This window comes from Equus quagga, chromosome 16 (assembly GCF_021613505.1).
Source record: "Equus quagga isolate Etosha38 chromosome 16, UCLA_HA_Equagga_1.0, whole genome shotgun sequence".
In the NCBI taxonomy this organism is placed as follows: domain Eukaryota; kingdom Metazoa; phylum Chordata; class Mammalia; order Perissodactyla; family Equidae; genus Equus; species Equus quagga.
Genome location: NC_060282.1, coordinates 3,844,371 through 3,854,813, shown reverse-complemented (window position 1 = coordinate 3,854,813; position 10,443 = coordinate 3,844,371). Strand labels below are relative to the sequence as shown.

At 53.3% G+C, this 10,443-nt stretch overlaps 1 protein-coding gene across 1 annotated transcript in view; it reads right to left on the bottom strand.

Annotated features, from left to right (window-relative positions):
• The window catches only part of AGO2 (argonaute RISC catalytic component 2), a 117,217-nt gene that overhangs the window by 106,162 nt on the left and 612 nt on the right, over positions 1-10,443 (bottom strand). The gene's annotated exons all lie outside the window — the stretch shown is intronic.

The following is a 10,443-nucleotide window of genomic DNA, read 5'->3' as shown; positions in this document are numbered from 1 at the left end:
GGGGGGGGGGGGGGGGGGGGGGGGGGGGGGGGGGGGGGGGGAGATATCAACCTAATTCTTTGGCTTTTTTCCTAAAGAAAAAAAAAAGTCACGCAGAGCACCTACAGCTTTACAACCAAATTTCTCACATCTTTCCTATTTACTTCACAGCATTTATTTTTCAGAGAATTTTCACCCAAGACATCCATTTTTTCCTTAGTTCACTTCTAGAACTTCATCACTGAGAGAAGGTGGCTCGCCAGCTCTTCCTCAAAGGACCCCAGCACTGTGGTGGAACCACAAGGCCCCGTGCGGTCCTTCGAGGTCCTCTAGCACCGCCTCGGTGCCCAGCACTGCTCTGAGCGCTTGCATGTGTCAACGCAGGTAGCCCCCACTAAGGGAGGGCCTGGCACTATCCTCGTTTCACAGGTGAGCTCACTAAGCTAAAAAGTGGCTCAGGAGCTTTCTGGGCCCCACAGCCCAGGGGGATGCTCCGGATTCCCACCCCCATGGGCTCACGCAGCTTCCAGCCAGCACCACGGGCCACGGCCCCACCAGCATGACCACCTTCAGGCCCGTCTCCTGAGGGCAGAGCTTTGGCCAAGACCTGAGGAAGCAGAGAGGGAGGCGTTCAGCCTTGCCTCCCTCCACCTCCGCCGGCCAGATCAACAGTGAGGCTGGGGGGGGACGGGCTCATGTGGCCAGATCAACAGTGAGGCTGGGGGGGACGGGCTCATGTGGCCAGATCAACAGTGAGGCTGGAGGGGACGGGCTCATGTGGCCTGTAGCGAGTCTACCAACACCTAGAACTGATTCACCCACACGAGGGTAGCTGGGAGGTGGATGGGGTCACAAGAAGACTTTTCACTGTCTGCCCTTGGATGTTGGGAATTTACTTTTTCCATGTATATCCATTACCTATGCAAGTAAATCATTTCATAAGGGCCCCCCATGGTCCACTTCCCTCCATATGCTTAAGACTCATCATCTTTCTATACAGGGCCACCTGCCACCCCACACAGGGCTGGGAGAGAACCACGTCCACTGACAACTGCAGAGCCACGGGGGGCAAAGGAGAGCTTCAGCAAGAAAAAGCACCAGGGTGGGGTGGGCAGGGGAGTTTTCAAAACTCTACCCGAGTTTCAAGCCACCAGATTTAATTTTTACACAAGAAACAAATGTAATGAGCATTCAGTGAGTAAAAAGAAACACTATGGTGGACTCTGGAAACAGACAACAGGTAACTGAGATGATCCTGCTGGGGGGGGGTGGGGCAAGCAACTGGACACCACAGCCCAATGGGCGACAGACAGACCACCACCAGGCAGAACCCGCTGGGTGCTATGAATATGCAGAGTGAATGCCAGGGATGGTTTCCTCCCGGATTCCTTAGAATGGTCTTAAATTTAGCATATCTACAAAAGGGAACTTACCCTCCCCCACTCCTTCCTTACCCACTGCCGTCAACGATGCCTGCATTCCGGCATTCTTCCCTGCTCTCTCCCCCACTCCGCGGCTCGCACTGCCCTGCCCCCAGCAGGGACTCTTTCCACCTCCCTGTTGTGCACAAAGATGAAGACTCTCACCACCAGGTGAGCCCCTTCCAAGCCCCCCATTGTGCACTGCCCAACCACCTCAGGGGGCCCCTACCTAGGGAAGAAACAAGCCCCTCCCTCAGCTGGCCTTCCTGGCGCCCACAGCATCACCTCCAAACCTCCCACATCACTCTCAGTGGCAGCCTACCTGGACCAGCCTTCTCAACGGGCTGTCCTACCTTCAGGCCGTTCACTGGCATCTCTCTGCTTTCAAGACAGACTCAATACCAAACAGCTGACCAGGGGAAGTTTGTACTGGAGAAGCAGAACATCAGCATTGCACAGCCCTAATGAATTAATGGAGCCTAATGGTCAACACTCAACAGCAACAGCAGCGAGGAGACCAACAGCCCCGCCTCCTGAGGAAGAGCCTGCCAGCAGTGGTGAAGCATTCGTGCCAAAAACATAACCTCAAACCCCAAAAAAGTAGAACCTGCATCAGATCAAGCCTTTGGATGTGACCACTAATTTGCAGGAAATCCACACAGGACAGAGGAACAGGCTGAATGACACCAGGAAGATGCAATCAGCCAAATCGAGACTGCAGGAGACATGGCAGCAGACACAAGCCCGTTTCCTCAAAATGGCAAGAACTGGGGGAGATGAAAGAGAAAGCAGAGATTAAGAGACTTAAGACAGTGGTGGTTTAGGGCTGGGGGCGGGAGGCAGGGGAATGGGGAGTGACAGTTACTCGTACAGGATTTCTTTGGAGGGAGGGGACCAAAATTAGATTGTGGGATGGCTGTACCAGTCTGTGAATGTGCTAAAACGCACTGAGCCTTACACTGTAAGTGGCGCATTGTCTGCTGCGTGAGCTACACCTCAATAAAGCTGTTATTTTAAAAAGATATTGAAGACACACATCACTGAATCACTGAGAGCCTCACTTGGATCCCGATTCAAGTAACTGTTATAAAACCCACCACACGTGAGAAACCAGGCAGATCTGAACCCTAAGTGTGTGGTCCAGAACACTGAGGAAGTGTTCACCTTTAAACCAACAACCAGCGGTTACATAAGGAGGGGGCTGGGGAGAGGAGGAAGCCGGACAGTCACACACCCTCATCTTGTAGAGGCATCTTCTGAAAGATCTATAAATAAAATGGCACAACTGAGGTCTGCATCGAAATCACAAGGGACAGGGACTGCGAGGAGGGCTCGAGACGAAACAAGGATCCCCGTGGAGGCTACGGGGGCACACCACGCACTCTTCCATTCCTTCACCTTTGCCACCTGACCCAGCTCAGCCCCTCCACTGGGACCTCCTCCAGGCAGACTCCTGGCCTCCGCCCACCCTCTGGAGTCTGTTCCTAACACAGCAGCCACAGGGATCACTTTAAAACTCAGTCAGCTGAGGCCCCTCCTCTGCTCAAAGTTCCTTCAAAGGCCTCCAGGCCCAGCCCACCGTCCCGCTCTCACCTGCACCTGCCCGCCCTCTCCCTCCCTCTCCCGTCCTTGCTCCAAGTGCACCTGCAATGACCACCGTTCAACAGGGCCTCCTGCCTCCTTCCCACCCTCAGCCCCAAGCCTGCTCGCCAGCACCCAAGAAGCACTTTATAACCACCGTACTTGTGTGTCTTGTTTTGATTGTCCATCTCCCCTCACACGTGCTCCTGATTTTTCATCACCCAAAGCTTCAAATGCCCACAGCTCGAGGCACAAGACACTGTCCTCAGCAGCAGGCACTTTCTGTGGGTCAAGCACTGTGGGAAGCAAGTGCAATTTGCCTGCATTATCTCATCTGATCAAAGCACCCCCAGCATCAGGTGTTCGTTCTCTGTACGAGGAGGAGACAGGTTCAGAGAGGTTAAGTGAACGCCAGCCATGCAGCCAGGATTCAAGTGAGGCCCGTGCTCTGGGGTGTGTCATGGTGAGAGGAGGCATGCTGTGATGTCTAGGGACACCTAACTGCTCCCGGGACCTCCAGGCACCCTGACACCCAGTACTCGTCCAAAGGTATCCTTCTCCTCACTCCACATCTTCCTGTGCTCGCTCCCCGTTTCTTACATGTACTTCTCTGTTAATTCCTTTGTTCCTACAAAAAACAAATGATGCCATCACATGCTGGCGTAAGGCCCTGGGAAATCACCATCTCCCAGAGCCTAGGCTTCCTCATGCTCTGCTAAGCCTGCCACGAGGGGACGGGAATGGTATCAGGGAGCAGAGAACACAAGTGCCACCGAACACAAGTGCCACCGGGACGGGAGCATCAACCACCATTTGTAACTGAGACTCAGACAGACACCCCAAAGTGCCAGCTAATGAGCACCCCAGTCACATCACACGACCCGCCCTCTCCGTGTCCTGCATAAGCTCAGTGAAAGCCAGACTGACCCGAGGGGCCTGAGAAGGGGTGGTGAGCAAGCCCCCACTGCGGGGGGCCTCCCACCAGCAAAGCTCACAGAAGGGCCGCAGGAGGACAGCACCCAGCACTCGGCCGTGGGGACAAACCCGCTGGCTCCAGCTCCTCCACCAGCAAACGAACGCGGCCTTGTAAAGATAAACCCCCAGTGGCTGTATTACTTGACTTTGAGTCAAAGCTGATAAAACCTCTGCAATGATTCTGACCCATGGACCTCAGCATTTTGACCTTTCAGGTGCGACTCTCCGAGAACCAGAGGTCAGAGCTGAAGCGCCCGGAAACACCTTGAAGACCCGCAGAAACAGCGCCCCAGCAGGACTGAGGCGGACTTCAGGCGCAGTGAAGAGATCGGGCGGGACCCACCTGGATTTCCAAGCCTGTCTGTTGCTGGAGGCCCTTAAGGACGGATACAAAACAACTTTCACTGAGAACTTACTCAAGCCCCCGGGAACCGCCTTGCGAAGTCTCCTTTTGCCTTAATTCTAAGTGAAGCTGTAGACAAGTTGGATTCAAAGCAACAGGGAACCGTCAACTGCAGCAAGTCCGGCCCAAGAAAGGAGCGGCCGTCACTTACTCAGACCTTTAAGCTCTATCGGAAACGGGAACCAGAGATAAACTTATTTTCTCAGGGTCCATTGCAAAGTCCTCTTGGGACATGCACGCTCTCACCTAGAAACGTGTCCCCCAGGGCTGGTGACTCCTCTCTCTTAGGGCTGTCCTTCAGTCCTTCCTAACAAAGGTGCTCCCGGGGGCTGGCTGGGCGTACTTCCTTCCTCTCTCCCTGCCTGTTCCCAACACCAATGGATCTCAAACCCCGACTAACCAGGCACCCACCTGGGACATTTGCAAATGGTAATTTCCTGGTCTTCAGGGGCAGGGGTGGGGAAAAGCCTTCAGGTGATCCTGTGACCAGCTGCTGGGCCTGGGACCCGGCCACACCCTCCCAGGGGCCCAGTTCCCACTCACTGAGCACCAGCGGTGGGCGACCCGTGAACGCATGCCCCATCGACCCCAGAGTCTCATCCTCCACTTCACCTTGCCCTTCCAACATCCTTCTCCAGTGCCCTCCTCAGCCTCCCAGAACCTCCAACTCAACAGGTCCACATGTCGCACGATTCTCTTCCCCAGAAGCCTGCTGGCCCTTCGTTATCCCTTATTTTGTTAGTGTCACCATCTGCCAGCAACAAAGCCAGATGCAGCGGGACATCCCTCAGTCTCCGTCAAGCCACCCGTTCAAACGTTCACCGAATGGGGCGACAAAGATGCCCCCAGCGCCCCACAGCCATTCTCGAGGCCCTTCCTCTGGGCAGGCCCTTTGCTGGGTTCTCATTCAGGCTGTATACATCCCCTGTGAGGAGGCAGGCTCAGACTATGCGCAGAGGCCCGGCCGCCCTCACTGGAGTGAAGCCAGGCTCTGCTCGGCACGTCTCACCTCACCCGCCAACAACCCTGAGGCCAAGGCCGCTACCCCCATTTTCCAGGTATGAAAGCTGGCGCTTAGAAGAGCTACAGAACTTGCCAAAGTCACAGAACTGGTGAGGGGTGGCCTGGGGCTCAGGGACCAGCAGATATCACTGCCCAGTAAGTGCAGACGGCAAGATGCAAGCCTGCGCCTGAGCCAGTCTTCTGGGTGCTTCTACTGGCACGGCACTGAGGGGGCCTGCCCATCACCCCACCACAGCCATCCCACCCAGAGGGGTCCCACTGTCTTAGACCCCGACCACCCACCTACAATTTCCCCTGCCCACTTCCATCATCCTCTGCCCCGAAGCTGCGGCCAAGGCCCCGTCTCCTACCTGCAGTGCTGCCAGAATCACCTTCTAGAACAAGCTGACCATGTGACACTCCACATGCTCAGCACAGTGAGGCTTCCCTATCGCAGGCCCATGACCCCTGGGCATTCACATACTCTGTTCCCAGGGCCCACTGGCCCCCTCCTCAGCCCCGACCCAGTCAGAAGTCAGCAGGAGTCAACGCGCCACAGGACGGAGACATGGGGCCCCTAAGCCAGCCAGGCCAGTTCCTCCCTTTAGAGACGAGGAAACTGACACCCAGGCCAGGGCTGGAGCTGATGACCAGACTCCTTTTCTGTGCACTGCTCGAGCCGTGACTTTGAGGAAAGTTGGGGAAAGATTAAAAGGTGGGGTTTCACATTCTCAGTCAGCAGCCCCGCTGGCCATGTCCTCTGCTCTGGTTCCCCAGTGGGCAGCGGCGGTGGCCCCGCTGCTATGGCTGGCTCGGGGGGCACCTCTCAAAGGGCACGCTCGCACCCCTCAGGTTTCATGAGGGTTTAGTAAGCAGGAAGCCACTGCAGAGGGAAACAGGCTGAGAGTGTCTAAGCCCTTTATTTTTGAGCCTCTCCACAAGCCTCGACTTCACGAACTGCCTTCAGCCAGGGAGGTGGCCAGGAGGAAACGCAGGGTGCCTGCTCCACTTGCAAAACGTGCAGTTTAGATGACAAACTGCAGTCTCCCAGGGGGCAGCTCTGGCGGAAGGTAAGTTAGAAAGTGCAGGAATTCAGTCAGGAAGAAGAGGGCCCAGAGGAAAGAGTGGTCTCAGGTTTTCAAACTTTGAGGGGAAAAAAGTGGAGAAAAAATTAGAAGTCTAACTTGATGATACTCTAAGCGGCTGGAGTGAAAAGGGCAGGCCCACAACCCCAGCACCACACTTGGGGCCTGGGAGGTGGGGGCGCATGCCCATGGGCCACCAGCAGAGGAGGAGGTGACGAAGCTGGGGGTGAGGTGTAAGGTCCAGAGGAATGGCGGAACCACGGAGGAGAGGAGGTGACTGCAGAGAGAGCCGTCCCCAACCCAAAACTTGGCAAGAAAAGGGTCCACCTTATGTGAGCGACGAGAAGAGAGAAAGTGCACAAGAGTTGAAGGCGTCACCCATATATTCTATACGTCACGAAATGTCCCTCTGCCGGAAGAACACCAGGTAAACACAGGATTGCACCGCAACGCAAAGTCTGAGCCGTGCAAAGACGCCGCTCAAGAGGACATGTCAGAATCAGAACCAGTAGCAACTGGGTCTCCAGCCAGACTTCCTCAATAAAACGGAGGGACCCTGAACAAGGGGGTTCCTTTTAAAACCGATTAAATAAAGAAAACGGAGCGGGGGTGGGGAGGGAGATACGCATACCCTGAAAAAGGAGATTTTAAAGACTCAAATGTCTTCGTAAGTCAACAGCAAGGCGAAAGGGGGGGCCAGCTTTTGATTAAAGCGCCTCAAAAGATAAAAAACGAAATATGTGCATGAACTTTTATTAAACCAGAGGATCCAAAACAACCAACTGTAAACACACTTGAGAGAGAGCGCGAGAGAAACTGATTATGGATTGTTAAGTGTGATAATGGCATAGGGTTTAAAATGTCCCTGTCCTTCCGATAAGGCACTTAAGCCTCAGGGGTGAATTGACAGACCTGGAATCTGCTGTAGAATACGTCCACAAAGAAAAGGGGAAAGGGGACTGGGGGGCCGGCCCCGTGGCGTAGTGGTTAACTTTGTGTGCTGCTTCGGAGGCCCAGGGTTCACAGGTTCGGATACTGAACGCAGACCTACACACCACTCATCAAGCCATGCTGTGGTGGCATCCCACATAAAATAGAGGAAGATTGGCACAGATGTTAGCTCAGAGACAATCTTCCTCAAGCAAAACAAACAAACAAAAGATTGGCAAGAGATGTTAGCTCAGGGCCAATCTTCCTCACACACAAAAAAAAAGGAGGGGGGAGGAAAGGGGCATATCAGAGGCAAACGTGGAAAATCTTGATAATTGCTGAAGCTTGGTGATGGGTAAATGAGAGTGTATTGTACTAGTCTATCCCACTTTTGTGTATTTTAAATTATTTCCCAATGAAACGATTCTAAAAAATCAAGTGTTACATTTTGAAGGTTCACAATAACAATTCACAAAACAAAAATATATTCGGTCAGACTGGCACGTACAGTTCCATAACTGTACCCAGTTTGGCACTGTTAAAATAAACCCAACTGGCATTGTTAAAACTTTTGACACTGAAACTAGAAGTTAACAAAAAATATTCTGCTTCTTAAAACCACAGAGGTTTTAGGAGTTGAAGCTTTTACATCGTTTTTTCTTACAGGCTTATTTAAATCCTTCTTCGAGATTTAGAATAGATGAAGTGGACTCTGCACAACTCCCCCACCGCGCCTTCCAGCGCAGCTTGGCCAGGGGCAGAGGGCCCCATCCTCAGGAGACTGGGTGCTGTCCCCTTGAGATAAGCGGGGGTGGGGCAAGAAGAGGTTGGCCGCAGGAGGAGTTAAATGGCACTGGAAGTGACAGCGAAAGTCGGTTATTCTCAAAGCCACAATCCTGTTTAGACAACTCTCCACCAAGACTTAGATGTTACAGAAGTTACTTTGTAGCGAATGTGGGAGGGGTATAACACACAGGAGTCTGAGCACAGTAAAACCAAAAGAAACAGTCCCCTAGGAGCAGGAAATCGCTCCAATGCAGTTTAAGATCTCTAAGTGGTTTAGAAAAAAAACCTAATGTTCATCTATGAGGGTTCAGGATCACTCGGAGAATCCGCCCATCCTAAACCGTTAACACTTTGGAATAGTTCAAAAAACTAAGAAATAGTAACATACCTAACTTTAGAGTCCAATATCAATTCACATACGTAACAGCATCTGTAATGGGTATACCGAAGACCTATTGCCACCTCGATTTTTCAAATTAATTTTCTTAGGAAGCTGCTTAATAAGTGCATTAAAATTGGAATTAGCAAAACTATTTGTAATTTTTCTACAATCCAGATCGAACGTCTTTTCATTATTCTAAATTAGGAAATATAAGATCAAGAAGACTTTCGTCGAAGAGATTCTATTCCAAAAATTCCTTTTAAACAAAATTAGAAGCCTTAGTGAGTAGAATAAAAGTGAACTGCACCACAGCCTGATAATTACAGCACACTCGTACGGCCGGAAATGTGGGTTCATTCCCATCCTGCCATTAGCTGAGAGCAATCCTACAGACTTACGTATGGTTTCAACTAAACTGCCTGATTCTAGGGCAAGTTTGCGCGGGACTCGTCGGGCCCTGTCCCCACCCCACGACGACGCAGAGGCCCACACCAGACCAAGGTTCTTCCAACAGCTGCCAGTGACCGGAAATGAGCCTGGAGATCCAGAGGATTAAAGCGTTTTTTTAAATGGAATAGACGTGAACATGTCCCCACATAGTGGGGCACACAGTGGGGCTGTGTGTGCTTCCTGAAGCTAGTTCGCATTACAGCTGAGCACTCATGCACACTGGTCCAGACTAGATGTAACAGGTATTTCTCACTATGGGTCAAGGTCAAAAGGACTGACAGCCACTTCTCTAAGGAGAGTGTAGAGAGAGTCAGCTTGGGATCAGACAGATCGCCCTAATGCTCCCTGGACGGATGACCTTGGCAGCTTCTTAACCTCTCTGAGTCTGTTGTCTATACTCACTCAACCGCGTGAAGGGCTACCCTGCCATTTCACGGGTGGGGTGGCTGCCAGCCCAGGGTCTCAAGAAGCCAAATCTGCCCCCAGGACTGTGACAAGAGAGCCCAGGGCCGTTGGGCACCAGGGCTGCGTCACCTCCCAGGTGTAGGGTTAAAACCATTCCTCAATCAAATTGCTGAGAGCCCGGAAAAGTTGGTCGGGCTCAGCCTCGGAGAAGCTTTCTAACTAAGTAAGATCAGAAAAAGACTCAGAATTCACAAGGCACAGAGCCGGTAGTGAACAGACGCAGCAGTGGGGGGACACCGTCAAGGGGCCCAAACGGATCAGGAAGGGCTCCCAGGCTCCCACTTGGGAGCAGGTCCGGCCAGGGCCCCATCGGCAGGAGGCCCTGGAGGGGGCCGGGGACCGAATGCACCCAGCACGGGGCCAGGACCAAGGCGGGAGCCCGGCGGGGCCTGCCGCCTGCTCACGCGGGCGGACAAAGACGCGATGCCCCGTCCAAGCGGCGGGGCCAGCCGGGAAATTTAGGAGCCACGTGCCTGGCGGGAGCGGGGGGGGAAAAAGCTTTACAACACTTGACCATTCTCTCGGCCCAGCAAGTCAACCGCCCTTCTACTGTGCGTTAAGAAAAAAAAAACAAGAAGGAAAAAACGTGTTACTGCTTTAAGTTTTTTAGAACTTTTCCAAAGAGAGAGAGGCTGACGAGGAAGAAGGGGTGCTAAGGAGATCCACACGTCTCCTTACCTTCTTCTAGTAAATTGTAAAAGGCAATTAGCACTTGAATAAGGAGCCGGCGTGTCTGGAATGAAAATGAGATGCACGCAGTTCCAAGGTTTTGGGGCGCCGCTTCCCAGCCCCCGCGGTCTACGGTCCTACCCCCCGAGAGGAACTGGCCAAAATTCAGCCTTTCCAGACTTTCCTCCGGAGAAGGGGCCGCAGAAGTGCTGGCAGGAAGCAAAACGAAACTGAGTGCGCCCAGGCTCGCCGCGGCTCGCCCCGGCGCCGGAGCCGCGCGGCCCCTCGCCCGCCCGCGCCCGAGCTCGGCCGCCC